Source organism: Cryptomeria japonica, chromosome 5 (genome assembly GCF_030272615.1).
Source record: "Cryptomeria japonica chromosome 5, Sugi_1.0, whole genome shotgun sequence".
Classification (NCBI taxonomy): domain Eukaryota; kingdom Viridiplantae; phylum Streptophyta; class Pinopsida; order Cupressales; family Cupressaceae; genus Cryptomeria; species Cryptomeria japonica.
In genome coordinates this window covers 163,987,508-164,005,317 of record NC_081409.1, presented here as the reverse complement: position 1 = coordinate 164,005,317, position 17,810 = coordinate 163,987,508, and positions in this window count along the sequence as shown.

Sequence of the window (17,810 nt, the reverse complement as noted above, 5' to 3'; positions counted from 1 at the left end):
ATATCTTGTGTAATGTGTACTCTAATGCATGTATGTTTCTCATTTCATTTATTTTATGATCTTGTTTATAATGATTAGTATCATAAGATCCTAATTTCTAACATGGTATTAGAGAAAGTTAGGCTATACTAATCATTTTATAGGTTATACTAGAAGATATATATAATTTGATGGAAATTTTTCTTATGGTCAATCAACACATATGTAAGGCTATGTTTTTTAAATGCATCTGGTATGTCCTCTCCTTAATTTTAAAATCAATTCATCAAGGCTAAGTTAGAAAATTCTAATCATTTTTTTAAGGTGATACCTAATTTTTTTTTCATATTAGCATCTATTTGATAACTAAGTAAAGAATGATGTTTATTCTTATGTAAAGAAAGAAAACACAATGAAATTTTTAAACAGATATCATAAATTTTCTTTTATTTTGAAATAATTCACACGTTAATTTTTGTTTACATTTTTTTTGGGACTGGAGAAGTTTGAGATAGAAATTCCATCAAATTATAGTCCTAAATGTTTTTAGGTTCATTTGAAACCTTGATACATTATTACCAATTCTCAAGTGGTCTTCATAATCATTTTTGTCTTATCATTACAATCTCGATCTTCAAGTAAAAGATAGAAAAGAAAATATCAATAAGCACCACATCATCTTATAAAGGTACCAATAATAAATATGACTTAATAGTTCCTCCTCATGAGATAAATATGATCAAATATTTCTCTACATCTTTTTTTGAGACACTACTCAACAATCAATCAAAATAATTTTTTATCTTCCCAAATCAAATTAGAATTAAGTGAATGCTTAATGGTGCAGGAGAGCCTACCTATGAAGCCATGAACCAGGAGCAAGATGATTTTCTATTAGTTAGAAGAAATGTAATAAGACCCTATGGGTCCTTTTTTGTAATTCAATGTCCTAGGAGTGTGACAAGTTTGTCCATGTTTGGATCAAATTGTCATCTAGGGTCTAAATTGAGGGATTGAGTGACCACAAGTCTATTTGAGTTATTTTTGATATTTCATAATCAAATGTAATCATTTTGGGGGACTAGGACAGTCTAGAGTCTAAGTTGGTCGAATTATGCAAAAGTTGTCATATTGTCAATTTGTTGTCATGACAATTTTGCACTTTTTGTAAATCGGGATTCTCCAATGGTCAGTCAGTTTGAAAAATAGTTGGAGGAGGTTATGGTCAATTGGGAAACACCTTTAAAGGCCCCAAAAATTGAAGAATGTAAGTTGGTTATGTGGGTTTATTTGGAAAGGAATTTGAAGCATCAAGAATTGTTGGAAACTCAAAAAATCATCTGATTTCTATTGATTGCATACTGAAGGTGGATTGGTAAGAAAGCTCATGACATAGATACTGAAATTAGATTCTCTTACCTTTGTTTTGCATTCAGTGTGGAATCTTTAAGTGATCGTTGCCCATTTCTACAAGCAAATCTTTACCGGGTAGCCTAAAACCCCTAGGGTTTGACTGCAATAATGGGTTTTGGCCTATCAATCCTTAATTGAACTCTTTGCCATCATAGGAGATGATAGGACACTGTATCATATGTTAGTACCAAAATCCATTAAGAGGATACAATAGGGTGAAGAGGATGGAGAATTAACCCTAGGTCTGGCATCTCTATGTGACAGACTGGTATGATGAGTGTAGTGCATGAGAATTGAGAGGTGGAGCACTGGGAAAGGGTTTGAATGTGGTAGAAGAGTATTTTGGAGGTTTGCATAATATTTCATGGTCAGTGGTGGTCATCCATTAGGAGAACCAAACCAGTTTGTGAAATGTGTTCAGTCAAATAGGTCTAAAAGCCCTATTAGGTATGTTATTACAACAACGGTTAAAATATTTGCAAGTTGTTCTGGTACCAGAAACTAAGATATTGTTTAGAACTCCCAAAAGGGTATCTGAAAACATAATTTGTTTGTCTAGATCCTCAGGGTGTCAAAAGTTATCACCTGATTCCTTCAGAAGGAGGCTTAATAGCAACCGGTTCAGGTTTGTGGGCGAATGAGTCAAGATTGATGTTTCGGTGGACCTAAACCATGAAATCCTATTTCATTTGTGTTCAAGTGTTGTGAGAACACCCCTCCAAGGATTTTTGTATTGAATTGGTCAAGTGGGCCATTCAAACCCTTAAGCCTAGTAGTAGCCCACTCATTGTATGCAACTGTGTGTGTAGTCACATAAGAACTTGAGAAGTGTTAGTTGTTTGTAAGTGGACATAGTGGAGCCTTGCGGTTTTCCAAGGTGGTGTTTGGTGACATTGAACCACTACTTGACTTGGTGTTGTGTCAGGATCTTTGGAATCAGGGAATACCGGTTGAGTCTGTGAACCTTAAAAGTTGACTGGTTAAGGTTAACCTCCTTCCGGTCTGTTGCCTCCTCATCATATTGGTATCAGAGCAGGATTTTGAAGATCACTTGGGTGGTGTGGTCTTAGTGTATGTCAAAGGAAGAGATTGAAATAGGGGCTGACAGAATGCCTCCTAAGAGTATGTCACAAGATGCGGTGAAGAATTTGATTGAAGAGATGCTTGAGTCCAAGCTTGAAGAATTGAAAAAGACTAAGGATAAGGAAGATGGAAGTGACACTAATGAAGAAGGGGATAAAGAAGATGGGAAATCCTCTACGAGGGTAGAGGAGATACCTACAGATTAGAGGGCATTTGTAGATGCCTTGAGGTCAGTCAATAGGGACACCATTGATGGTTTGCCTATATAGTGGAAGTATGGAAGCAGAAGAGGTGATAGACTAGATTGAAGCATTGACCAGTTATTTTGAGTACAAAGAAATCCATGAAGATAAGAGGGTTAATTTGGCAAAAGCAAGGTTGAAGGGGTCTGCTCTTACATGGTAGAACTATGTACAAGGAGAGAGAGTTAAGGAGGAAAAAAGTATGATAACCTCCTAGGAAAGGATGAAAGCTAAAGTCAAGGCACAATTCATGCCCATTGACTATGAAGTGCAGAAGTATAGAAAATTGCAAAACCTCAGACAGAGACACCTTGATGTCAATGCATATACAAAGGAGTTTCATAAACTCAGTCTCAAATCAAAGAGACAAGAAGAAGAAGAAGAGAAAGTGGCTAGCTACTTGAATGGCCTAAGGATGAATATCCAAGATGAGATCAGCATCTTGGCACCGGAGACAGTGAACAAGTATTTTCAATTTTCCCTAAGGGAAGAAGAGAAACTAAAGAGAAGAAGTGAGCAGAGTAACAAAGGTAAAGGAGGGAGAATTTTCGGAGGAAGAGGCAGTTTTGGAGGAAGAAGTCCTAACCAAAGGTCTAGTGGTGAGTCTAGCCAAGGAGAGCAAGTTGGGGACTCAAGTAGCAGAGGAGGTTATCATGGGATAAGACCTAAAGGAAGATGTGGGACAAAAGGATCAGGGAGAGGATCCAAGTTCTCCAGTATGATATGCTATAACTACAATCAGATGGGGTACCCGACCTACAAGTGTCCAGAGATGGCCTCAACTTCTCATGGTGGTGAGAGGAGAACCACTTTGACTCAAGAAGATGCAAGGAGTGTGACATCTCCTGAAGTGAATTTGACATCAGAGATGAGAGAAAACCTGATGATCAATAGGACACTGCTCAAGGAACCAGTGAAGACTGAGCCACCCCAAAGGAAGGCTTTGTTTAGAATCAACTACAAGATTCAAGGTAAGGTTTGTAAAGTTGTCATAGATTCAGGATCTACTAATAACATTGTATCTTTGGAAGCAATAAACAAGTTGAACTTGGAAAGAATACCCCATAATTGTCCATATAGAGTCAGTTGGTTGAACAAAGGGCAACACATACTCATCAATGAACAAGCATGGGTAGAGTTCAGTATTGGGGGGTATAAGGATAAAATTTTGTATGACATCCTTCCAATGGATGTTTGCCATCTCTTTCTTGGCAGACCATGGAAGTTTGACATAAAGGCTCATCATGATGGAGAAAATAATGCTTACTCTTTCCAAAAGGATGGTGTGACCTTTAGGATACAGTCAGTGGTAGAAGGGGATCCACAACATGTAGGATCTAGTGTGATGATGGTAGGAGAAAAATAATTCTTTGATACAGTAAAGGAGAAAGTTGGAGTAGGTTTTTCTTTGATTGTGAAGCCCAAGGAAGAAAGGAAGAAGGGTGTGAGTGAGGTAGGACCTAAGGAGGCTAGGGAACTGTTAGACTGGTACCAAGGAGTGGTTGCGGAAGATATACTTGATTCCCTGCCACCTATCAAAGATATTGGTCATTAGATCGACTTCATACCGGGAGCAATACTTCCTAACAAGACAGCATATAAAATGACTCCACAACAGAATGAAGAGATAGCTAGGGAAATTCAAGAGCTCCTAGATAAAAGGTTGATAAGAAAGAGCCTTAGCCCATGTACAGTGCCTACTGTTTTAGCCCCAAAGAAGGATGGGAAATGGAGACTTTATACTGATTCTAGGGCTATCAATAGGATAACCATCAGATATAGGTTTCCTATTCCAAGGATAGAGGACCTGATGGATTATTTAGGGGGAGCTACCTATTTCTCTAAAATTGTTCTCAAGAATGGGTACCATCAGATAAGGATAAGAGACGGGGATGGATGGAAAACTGCATTTAAAACCAATGAAGGGTTGTATGAATGGCTTGTGATGCCTTTTGGTCTTTCAAATGCCCCTAGCACCTTTATGAGACTAATGAATGAAGTGTTGCAGGAGTTTATAGGGAAATTTTTGGTAGTCTACCTTGATGACATATTGGTGTTTAGCAAGAGCAAGGATGAGCACTTGAAACACTTGCAGATTGTCTTGAAGCGGCTGCAGGAGAAAAAGTTGATGATAAATTTAGAAAAGTATGACTTCATGAAGAAAGAATTGGTGTACTTAGGTTTTGTCATCTCTAAGGGTGACTTGAAGATGGATTCTTCCAAGGTAGAGGCTATTCTAAACTGGTCTACACCTAAGACAGCCAGAGAGGTAAGAAGTTTTCATGGTTTGGCAACATTTTATAGGAAATTCATTAGAAATTACAGTGATATTTGTGCGCCTATGTTAGAAACCATCAAGGGTGGTGGTAAGGTGAAGTTTGTGCAGACCAAAGAAGTATATAAGAGTTTTGAGTGTTTAAAATAGAAAGTTGCCAAGTACCCAATCCTAGTACTATCAGATTTCAGTAAGGTCTTCACCATTGAATGTGATGCAATTGGTTTGGCTATAGGAGCAGTATTGAGCCAAGAGGAGAGACAGAGGCCTTTTTCAGTGAAAAACTAAATGAAGCAAAGAGGAAGTATTCCTCATATGATTTAGAGTTGTATGCTATGGAACAAGCTCTGGAAAAGTGGAGGCATTACTTGCTTCCCAAGGAGTTTATTGTGTATACTGATAATCATTTTTTGAATGGACGGGAGAAACTCAATCATAAACACATGAAATGGGTTGAAAATCTTCAAGCATACACCTTCATCATCAAGCACAAGAAAGGGGTAGCCAATAAGGTTGCAAATGCTCTAAGTAGGAGGGTGTTGATAGTGCAAGAGGTACAATTGCAAAGTATGGGTGTTGAAGCACTCAAAGGATTGTATGAAGAGAACAAAGATTTCAAGGAAATATATAAAGTATGTTGTGAGTTTGCAAATGCTTTTCATGGAGAATTTTCTGACTATACCTTGCAGGATGGTCTTTTGTTCAAAGGGTGTCAATTATGTATCCCTAGATGTTCAATGAGGAATAATGTAGCAAAGGAGAAACATAGTGGTGGTTTAGGAGGTCACTTTGGGTTGAATAAGACTTTGGACCTAGTTAGGAGGTTTTACTTTTGGCCTAAGATGCAGACTGATATTAGAAAGTTTGTGGAGAGTTGTACTATGTGTCAAATACCAAAGGGGGTCTCAACCAATGCAGGATTGTACCAGCCTTTGCCTATACCAAGAAGACCATGGGAAAGTTTGAGTATGAAATTTGTGATGGGATTACCCAAGACAAATATAGGTGACAGAGTGTTTGTTGTGGTAGATAGGTTCAGTAAGATGGCTAACTTTATTCATTGTAAAACCACAAATGATGCTAGCTATATTGCAGGATTGCTTTTCAGAGAAATTGTTAGAATCCATGGGTTGCCTTTGAGTATTGTATCTGATTGGGACAAGTTTGTAGGGAATTTTTGGAGAACCTTGTGGAAAAGGTTGGGTACAAATTTGTCTTTTAGCTCAGCCTATCACCCTCAGACTGATGGCCAAACTAAAGTTGTAAATAGGTCATTGGGAAATCTTCTTAGATGTTTAACAAAGGATCATGGATGTAATTGGGATGTGGTGATACCTCAGGAAGAGTATGCCTATAATGATTCAATAAACAGGAGCACAGGTCTGATTCCTTTTGAGATTGTCTATGGTAGTCATCCAAGAGGAGTCTTTGAATTGAGATATGTCCAAGGGTTGGACAAGAGGAGTGGACATGCTGATGAATTTGCAAAGGCTATAAAAGAGGTGCATCAACAAGTCATAGATACCTTACAACAGAATAGTCAAAAGGTTAAAGCAAGAGTAGATCAGAGAAGGAGAGATGTGCAGTATCAAGTGGGTGACATGGTAATGGTTCATCTCAGCAAAGATAGGTTGCCCAAGGGAAGCCATAGAAAGTTAAGGATGCGCAGAATTGGACCTTGTAAAATTTTGGATAAATATGGTCCTAATGCTTACAAAATTGAACTCCCTGATGATGTTGCTATTTCACCTATATTTAATGTTTCTGATATAATATTGTATAGGAGTCCTACTGCAGAAAAATGTGCAGGTGAATCAGTTCGGGAAAGTGAAGAGTGGATAAAACACTTACCACCTAAGGAACCGCCTAAAATGGAGTGCATCTTGGATAGTAGGGAAGCCAATAAAATAAGGCACAAGACCTATTTTGAACACTTAGTTAAATGGTAGGGCCTTCTTGACTCAGAAGCTACTTGGATGTTGGAGGAAGATATCAAAAAGCAGGGTGGTGATTTGCAGCAGTTAGTCTCTAAGAGGACTTGAGACAAATTACACCTGGGGAGTATGGTGCAAGAGCACCTACCTATGAAGGCATGAGCCAAGAGAAAGATGATTTTCTATTACTTAGAAGAAATTTAATAAGAACCTATGGGTCCTTTTTTGTAATTCAATGTCCTAGGAGTGTGACAAGTTTGTCCATGTTTGGATCAAATTGTCATCTAGGGTTTGGTAGAGCAAATTGAGTCAATAAGGATCATAATGGTCTAAATTGAGGGATCGAGTGACCACAAGTCTATTTGAGTTACTTTTGATGTTTTAGAATCAAATGTAATCATTTTGGGGGACTAGGACAGTCTAGAGTCTAAGTTGGTCTAATTATGCAAAAGTTGTCATATTGTCAATTTGTTGTCATGACAATTTTGCACTTTTTGTAAATCGGGATTCTCCAACGTTCAGTCAGTTTAAAAAATAGTTGGAGGAGGTTATGGTCAGTTTGGAAACACCTTCAAAGGCCCCCAAAACTGAAGAATGTAAGTTGGTTATGTTGGTTGATTTGGAAAGGAATTTGAAGCATCAAGAACTGTTGGAAACTCAAAAAATCGTCTGATTTCTATTGATTGCATACTGAAGGTGGATTGCTAAGAATGATCATGACATAGATCCTAAAATTAGATTGTCTTACCTTTGTTTTGCATTCAATGTGGAACCTTGAAGTGATCGCTGCCCATTTCTACAAGTAAATCTTTACCGGGTAACCTAAAACCCTTAAACCCCTAGGGTTTGACTGCAATAATGGGTTTTGGCCTATCAATCCTTAACTGAACTCTCTGTCGTTACATGAGATGATAGGCCATTGTATCATATGTTAGTACTAATAGACATTAAGAGGATACAACAGAGTGAAGAGGATGGAGAACTAACCCTAGGTCTGGCATCTCTATGTGACAGAGCGGTTTGATGAGTGCAGTGCGTGAGAATTGAGAGGTCGAGCACTTGGAAAGGATTTGAATGTGTTAGAAGAGTATTTTGGAGTTTTGCATAATATTTCATGGTTAGTGGTGGTCATTCATTAGGAGAACCAAACCAGTTTGTGAAAGGCGTTCAGTTAAATAGGTCTAAAAGCCCTATTAGGTCTGTTAGTACAGAACAGGTTGGAATATCTGCAAGTTGTTCAGGTATTGGAAACTGACATATTGTTTATAACTCCCAAAAGGGTATCTGAAAACATAATTTGTTTGTCTAGATCCTCAGGGTGTCAAAAGTTATCACCCGATTCCTTCAAAAGGAGGCCTAATAGCAACCGGTTCAGGTTTGTGGGTGAATGAGTCAAGATTGATGTTCCGATGGACCTAAACCATGAAATCCTATTTCATTTGTGTTCAAGTGTTGTGATAACACCCCTCCAAGGATTGTTGTATTGAATTGATCAAGTGGGCCATTCAAACCCTTAAGCCTAGTAGTAGCCCACTCATTGTATGCAAGGGTGTGTGTAGTCACATAAGAACTTGAGAAGTGTTAGTTGTCTGTAAGTGGACATAGTGGAGCCTTGGGGTTTTCCAAGGTCTTGTTTGGTGACATTGAACCATTGTTTGATTTGGTGTTGTGTCGGGATCTTTGGAATCAGGGATTACTGGTTGAGTCTATGAACCTTAGAAGTTGACTGGTTAAGGTTAACCTCCTTCTGGTCTGCTGCCTCCTCGTCACTTAATAAGATACAAACCATTCATTTCCAAGTCAATTAATAACCTTTAAAATGCTTCTAATATAAATTAACTTATAAATTAATCCTTATCTTTTCATTGTCATATGTTTTTAAATTCAAACATCTTTATTCAATATTACAAGACACATTTTTTAAAGGTTGAGCATGGCAATGCTTATAAATGTCATGACTTTCTATGAAATTACGACCTTCTTTGAAAAATCACAACCTTTAGTACAAAGAAGACGACCCTATCCCATAGATAAATATGTATGATTATTTTTTGATGGGAACGTTGATTCCTCTCTCTCTTTGGCTCAATGATAGACACAAATGTTCAAAATATCGTGAGTTAGATTGGAAAAAGCCAAGTATTGTATGTCTTCTCTTCAAATAAATGTTTCTTCTATACTATCGGTTATTGTTTTGTATCATTTTCATATTGGTCATGGTCAACACTAATTTCTAAATGCTCATTTCATTAAATAGCATGTTTGATAGACATCAATTGAGTTGTATGCATACATATCCATGCAAGACCCTACTTGATTCCAGTATTTTCATTTTTATAAACATTGAAACAAAATTCAAAACATGACTGCATTGTTAATCAGACCATCCATTGTGTTTAGCAAAATCTTCATGCCAGTGGGACACCAACTGTCTTCGAAAGAAAGACTCCATGATTCTTAGTAAGAAATATCATATTGATAAAAAAAAGTATTTGTGTGCATTTCCTATGATCATTTCATTCCATTAGGCTTCTATAACTAAAAATATATTTGGCAAAACTCCCATTCCAATATGATTTGATGGATGCCAAGACTCTATTTTTGGGCGCCATTGATAGTGGATGCAGATGAGGATATTAGGAAACTTGTGACAGTTCATATCATGTTAGCATTATATTTGCTCTTAGGTTTGCCTCTTCTTACATGAATTTACTAACAATGTCTAACATACTTAAAATATGGCACGTGTTTCCTTTGAAGGAAGTTTTATTCTTCATGTAATTGTGTACCATACTATGGATATGTTTCTAATTATTTGTTTGGTGGATTATTTTACATCTTTAAGGGAATATTTTGATGCCATAATCTAAGCCACTCTTTGGAAAGTTTGTTGCAATATGCACTTGTTAAAGCTTTCAATTTTTTTTGGTTGTCTTTAATTTTTATTGATATTTATAAATAGTTAATCATGACTAATATTTATAATATGTAAGTATGTATATACATTTATTTATACTTTGTAGAGTCAAATAACTATTACTTGATTGAGATGAGCATGATATTGGAATTGAATTTTTTTTTAAATCTCAATAATATGTGATATTGATATAATATCAAGCTTTATTTGAGACTAATAAGGTTGGGAATTTTATTTTCTTATATCTATTCAAATGGTTGTTTCACCCAAATATTGAGTCTAATACAAATATTTTTTTTAAACACTCATCCCCACATATAATGTATAATGTATCAATTCATATACTTATGTTCAATTTCCTCACAATGAGGATCGAAATGGTGACCTATTACTTATGAAGCAATGTGATTGTCTCATTACTAATCACGTGTACTCCATGAGATGTTTCATTCCTTCATGTTATCGAATATTTTTGAAGTCTCCACCAAACTTGTACACTTCACATGCATATAATTAATCTTATCATTAAAAATGGTCAATGTAAGAAAAGCACATTCTCTATGATTAAAAGTAAGATTATGTATATATGAAGAACATTCTTAAGGGGGTTACTTTCACAATGTTATAAGAGATGGCGTGGACTTGTAATTTCCTAGATCATCCATTATATGTGTTCACACTTATAATTCCCTTGTAAAGGTGTTTTATAATATTTTTTATGAAATGTATAGGTTAGTAAATATGCATAAGTAAATTCAACCTTGATAAATTTCACATTAGCATCTTTTTCGGATATAGAAGTGATTTTTTATTCTATTTTATATTTGATCCATTTTTTAAAATTTTACTATTATAATGGGTGGCTATCACCCTTATGAATTGTCTGGGGAGAAAACCTAGAAAGGATAGCTCACTCGTTGCTTTAATTTTTTTATGGATCATTACTATATATAGTAATATGTCTACTTCTCTAAATTATTCATGCTTATGCTTATGAAAATATATGCTCATCTCCTTGCTACTAATCACTGGATTATATTCTAGATTTATGAGGAATATTATATGATATTTGGAAAATGACAAATGCATAATATTATGTTCTTTCTTTGCACCAAAAAAATCAAGTTTAATTGATTACTATGTTACTAACTATATTGTTTCTTCTATGGCGAGGTTATGCCTTCAAAACATATGGTGCAAGTGCTATTACATGGATGGTGAAATACTTTAATAAGAAGACTATAGTCTATGTGTCTTTGAGTCAAATGGGCAAAATATGAATGTAGCTCCCGAAGAATCAATATGGCCTCAAAGATTTATGGAAGACTTCCATTTGGATACACGTAAAAGTATCATCTTACTTGAAGTTACTTTACTCTTTCTAGAGAATATCATTTCTAAAGATCAAAATGAACATTGAAGATCATGGGCACCTCACTCAAGTGAAAGCATTCTATAATAAAGACACCTTAAAGATTATGGGCACCTCACTCAAGTGAAATAATTTTATAATAAAGACACTTTGAAGATCATGGGAACATGCTATATATTGGAATTTTAGCCGTCACTTTGAAATCCTTTGTGCAGTGATTGGTTTTAGGTGATGCCATTAAGGGGGTGTGTACATGACACCACCTAGTGGCTAAATCCTAGATTTAAGACCTAATAGGCATAAGACCTTTAGGCATTATATGGTCCAAATTCAAATAATTCTTGGCCTTAGGTGATTCCATTGAGGGGGAGTGTGCATGTCAATGACACCACCTAGTGGCTAAAGCCTTTATTTTTAAGTCCTATGGGTACATTATCGTAAGACCTATGGGCTGAACAAACAAAACACCTTCCATAAACGAGAGTTGCACAAAAGAATGCTATATTACTCAAAAGAAAAGAATACATAATGAGTTACAATTGTACAATGAGGTGCCTATAAAGAAAGCACAAAGATAAATTTAGGAGAAATAAAGTGCAAACATGAGGAGTTAAATAAAGCTCAACTCTAGCTAAACTAGATGCACAAAATCTAAATTAGAAGCAAGCACTCCTCAGTGAACTTAAGCAAAAAAGTGTAACTCGTTGTAGAAAAGAAACTAATAGCTAAATATGCTCTAGCACCCCCCCTTAAGTGAAACTTAGGGAGAGTAGAAAAACTCTAAATGCATGAATGCAGAAATGGGTCTCGGAAACAAAAGGTTTGATTAGGTACCCATGTACAAACCAATGAAGTCTCTCTAAGCAAAAAAAATAAGAAAAACCTAGTGGGAGAAAAGACAGTTTTAAGATAGTGGATGTGGGAGAAGCTGGGGTAGCAAACTTGAATGCCAATTTTGATTTTTCTTTAGTGTGCAAGTCCTGTACGAGTGACTTGGGAATCCACATGATTTTTCTTTAGCCAAGGCACATTCAATATTAAACAAAATGCATAAACCTGTTAGCATAAACAAGGCATATCAACTATTTGATAGAATGCTCAAAGAAACAATCTCATGGATGCCATGATTTGCAAACTTCTATCAAGTGAAATCAAATTGCATGAAAAGGACAAGGATCTGTCCCACCGGGTGTGCCAAAAAGGAATGAAGGACTAAGAAGCCTCCATGAAAATGTCTCAAAAGAATAGGAACATGAAGAACATCCTTGAAGTGCAAGAAGTTATAGACAACTGTCGAATAATAATTGCTATAGTGTTGAATGAAGAACCTCCTCTACAACAGAGATGACGGTCAGGATCAAGAAGACAACAATCTGAATGAGTGCCCTCAATGACACTACTCAAACAATCAGATGGAAAACAAAGGGAAAAATATATGTCAGTCAAAGATAAAGATGGCACATGAATCTACATGAGTGACCCCAATGACAATACTCAATCATGCAAGAGTAAACTGCTAGTTGAAAATGCAGGTGCCAATAGTCTAAAGAACTCTGATCAACAAAAGATGAAAGGTTGCATCCACAAAACTGGAATGCAAGAGTGTCTAACTCTAAAGAGAAACCAAGAAAGCATTAGCACCAACAGTTAAAACCCCCCCATAATGCTGACAAGGGAGATGGATGACAGGTCCACTGAAAGTGTGTGTCACCATGAAATGCATGAAGGAGAATCTAAATGTGCTCAAGAAAGTACCTTCAACTGAAAAAAGGGTATGCAACAGGTGCACACATGCATGGGACAAGAATCACTAGGATTTGATGTTGTCATGGAGGGACACTCATCGAATAAAGGTGTGATGACAAAACAAAAGGCACTACACAACCTCCCATGGCACTTTATAATACAATGCATGTACAAAATAAGGCACATCAAAATGTGCAAAATCCCCAAAAATCATACATGAATGGCACTTTTTCTTAGTGTGTCTACAACCAAAGAAGTGCATGAAAAGGATGCTCAAAATGACCAAAAGGGAAAAGTTTTCGAATACATGTAAGACAACCCAAGAGAAGTCATCTACTGCAAACATGAAGTTTCCAAGAGCTAAAAAAACCAAGTAATCAGCCATAAGGTGAAAAAAACAAAAGTGAAAAAAACACGGGAAAAATCTAGAAAACTTTATAGTAGATATGAATAGAGGACTTTGAGAGCTTTCTGTATATATGTGGAAGTCAAAAAACAGAGTCTATTTGCCCACGTTTTGGCCCCTGAAGCACAAAAAAGAAGGCTGACAGCCTGTAGTACAGACCAGGATCAGAATCTGACTAAACCACTTCTAGAATTTAATCAACATTAGAATCAACTTTTTGACAATATCTTGTTAGTGTGATTTTGACTTTGTATGATGAAGTTATGGGCAAAAAGCCAATTACTGCTTTTTATGGTTTGGATGGTTTGAAGGGTTCCCAAATTTTTTTTTTTGAAAAATAGAAAACTTTTTGAGAATAGAAAACTTTCTGAAAATAGAAAGTTTCTAAAAATATTATGTTTCCAAAAATAGAACTTTTCTGAAAACGGAAACTTTCCAAAAATAAAAACATTTTGAAAATGGAAACTTTCTGAAATTTTTTGCAAAGAATTTCCCAATATCCAATTTCAACAAATTTATAGGCGAATTTAGGGTTCTTGGGTCTCTTGAGCACAATGGTGATGTCTATTTTACCCCAAATTGACCAATTTTGTTAGCTACCTCAAAAAAATCACCTAAAAAAATGTGCTCTCAACGAATTTGATCTCAAATTTTAACTGCTCGGATTTTGATGAAATGTCAGTTGATCATAGGGTTTTTCGACGCTATAGATGCCATGGTGATGTATGTTTGGATCCAAAGCTGATAAAAAAATTGCCCACATACAAATCCACAAAAAAAAATTAAAAAAAATCTGGAACTCTGCAACGCTTTTGAGTTAAGAAAACCAAAAAGTCTTGAGAAGGGGCTTGTTGAATCCATGCTATAACACCATGTTAAAGTTTCAAAGTTATGGTATCATGATGAATTTTGCAACACAAGCCTATAAGATTAAACGAAAAACAAAACACCTTCCACAAACAAGAGTTGCACAAAAGAATGTCATATTACTCAAAAGCAAAGAATATAGAATGGGTTACAATTGTGCAATGAGGTGCTTATAAAGAAAGCACAAAGCTAAATTTAGAACTAGAAAGTGCAAACATGAGAAGTAAAATAAAATTTCAACTCTAGATAAAGTTAGATGCACAAAAAACTAAATATAAGCAAACACTCATAAGTGAACTTAAGCAAAAAACCATAACTAGTTGTAGAAAAGCAACTAATAGCTAAATATGCTCTAACAAAAGATATTGTTAGGGTAGTTGAGGATGAACAATGTATAAGGAGGTAGGCAACATTTCAAATTTTGTTTAAATATGGGTTAGTCATTTGGAAGCAAATCATATCAAATAGTGAAAAAGACATGGAACAAATTAGATGTACAAGGATAAAAAAAAAATCTTTAGGTAAATAAAATCTTGAAGCATTTGAAGACATTGTCAACATGCCACCACAAAAAATTAGCAACATAAGATATCACGAGATATACTAACCCTAATACCTTCATATCAGTACCATTGATCAAGTAAATACCACTACATGTCCAACACCTTGGTCGTAAGAAATATACATAACCGCATGGTGACCTAGGATAATTGTCAAAGAAGATAACCACCATAATGAGGCAAACTTATCACAATCTCCTTAAATAAACCATTATGCACCGCAAAAGATCAACTAGACCAAGGAAATAGGGAGGGGATCAGTGGTTAGATTATGAGGGCATCCCCTTTCGATGTTGTAGATTCTTATCAACTGGTCACTAAGCTACAGATTGTTCTCTCTTGCATCGTAAAGGTGCTGCTACTTGGTGGAAGGATGCTAACAATGAGCACTTGATTGTTCAGGCTTCCAACTCTTCTTCAGATGACTCTTCACAAGTTGATGATGACTCCTCCCATGAGGATGTTGAGCCTCTTTCTAGTAGTGTGGCCTCCTCAAGCCCTATGGATCCTTTTGCCTCTTTCTACTAGTGTGGCCTCCTCTAGCCCTATGGAACTTCTCTTGTTGCTCCTATTTTTCTCCAGCCTTTGGTGGTTGACGGTCAACATTATGCTCAAAGTGCTAACAGACCCTCTAAGGGGATTTTCCCTCATGATCCCACTTGCAATGATTTTATAAACAATAGTATAGCATGGACTGTTGTTAGTCATAGGCAGAGAGGTAATTCTTCCTCCTCCCTTACTCTTTCCCGAATTGTGAGCGAATTTTCTACCCACCCATGAGGTGGATTCCTAGTTGTACTGCTAGTGTGTTGTAAGTGGTCTATTATGGCCTTTGTTTTGTTGACAATGGTTTGTTTGTGATCGACTGTACTGCTCAACTTGAGTTTGTATAGGGTCAACACCCTTGTTTTGTTATCTTTATAATTAAAAATAAAAGACAACACTACAACTCAAATATGACAAAAGTGTGAAGTTTGTGGCAATCAAATATAGCAAGACAAGGCCTAAACATGCATTTGAGTTGACACCCAAATACCACAATAAATACAAACAATAGATTTAATTGAGAAATTGGACGTGCATGTCAACTTGTCCCTCCCTTCTCTCACGTCTTTCTTTCATTATTTCATCATCATGTCCTTACAAAAGGATTGAACTAAACTTACTTCATTATCACTTAAAAGAGTCATCATCTTTACTTTTCTTTACATGGGAAAATATCTTGTTTTAACTTTCTATGTCCATTGCATAGTATATGTGTTCTCATAATATGAGGGTGGAATTGTTGATACATGATAGCTTCGGTAAGATAAATGATTGAATGAGAGATAAATGAAGTCTCTCATTCAATCATCTATCTCATTGATAGACTATGATAAGACTTCATTTATCATTCCTTTGTTTGATGATTACTATAATTGCTCTTCTATGTGTTATTGCATTATCGGTTTTTCTTATACCAATAATGATGATCGTATGCATGATCATTCAAAATTATATTGATATTTACATATACGATCTTGTTGTGATCGTATTCCTTGATTTATATATATATATAACCTTACAAACAAATCCTGATTAATATCGGGTTCTTAACCAATGCATAAATACCGATTAGCATCGGTCATAATTCGTAATGCACAAACACCGATTAGTATCGGTTGTATTTGTTAAATACATTCACACCGATTGGTATCGGTAAAGTACGATTATGGTTTTGAAAAGGCACGATCAAGTAATATCTTGATCGGCCATGTCTAATAGACATGACCGATCAAGATATTTCTTGATCCCCTTGCTTTCATATATATATACCTATCGGTGGATGTTTGAGAATCATCGAAATTATTAATGCTCTCTCTCCACCTGCAACATAGAATATAATAATCAGATTTATTATATAGTGAATTAACAATTACATGAAAAATACAATAACATTATATATCTTGCTCATTGAATAGAAAATTGAAAACATTTACATGGTTTCAGAGCTAAAGTAAAATCGAACCTGCGGCTTTTCAATTTTGTGTAAAATTCAAGTCAAGAATATATCCAACATCACATTTCTCCAAATGGCCAGCACTATCAGATTTGAAGATAGACTCAGAGGAGGTGATGATTTCTCAGCATGGAAGTTCAGAATTAAGATGATTCTAAGAGAAAATAAAGTTGAATCATTTGTAAAAGTTGAAACTACAGAACCTGAGACTAAACCTGACAAAGCGACATGGATAGAGGGAAATGAAAAAGTCATCAAAATCATAGTTGATGGGGTGAGAAATAATATTATGCCCATCATAAGGAAACATGAAACGACCTACAACATGTTCAAAGCGCTTGGAGATGCATTCGAGATATCCAATGCAAGTAGAACCTTGGCTTTAAAGAGAAATAAATCATATAGCTATGATCAAAGGGGAGTCAGTCAATGCCTACTTCATACGGATATCAACCCTAAGGGATGCGCTAGAAACCCTTGGATATGAGATCCAAAGCAAAGAATTAACACTCATTGCTCTAGATGGGTTGCCTAGTATATGAGAAACATTTGTCCAAGGCATCAGTGCAAGGGCTAAATATCCAAAGTTTGAAAGGCTAAGGGCAGATTGTCTCCAAGAAGAATCAAGGTTAAATAAGAAAGGGATCAAACAAAAGAATATAGATGAAGATCTCCAAGTCCTAAATACAAACTCCAATAAGAAAAGCAAGAAGAAACAATTTAGGAAGAGAAAAGGTCGTCAAGGCAAGAATACCTCCAAGAAGGATCTCTCCCATATTCTATGTTACAGGTGCAACAAATTCGGGCACTATGTTGCTAAATGTCCGGAAAGAGCTAAACAACAAGCCACATTTGCCAGAACTGGAAAATCAAAGGGAGGAGATGACTCCGAGAAGTATGTACTCTACTCGGCACTTACAAACCAAGCATCAAACAAGGCTAACTCATGGGTGATTGGCAGTGGCTCATCCAGACACATTACAGGGTTTAGAGAAGTGCTAGACTCCATGATAGAGG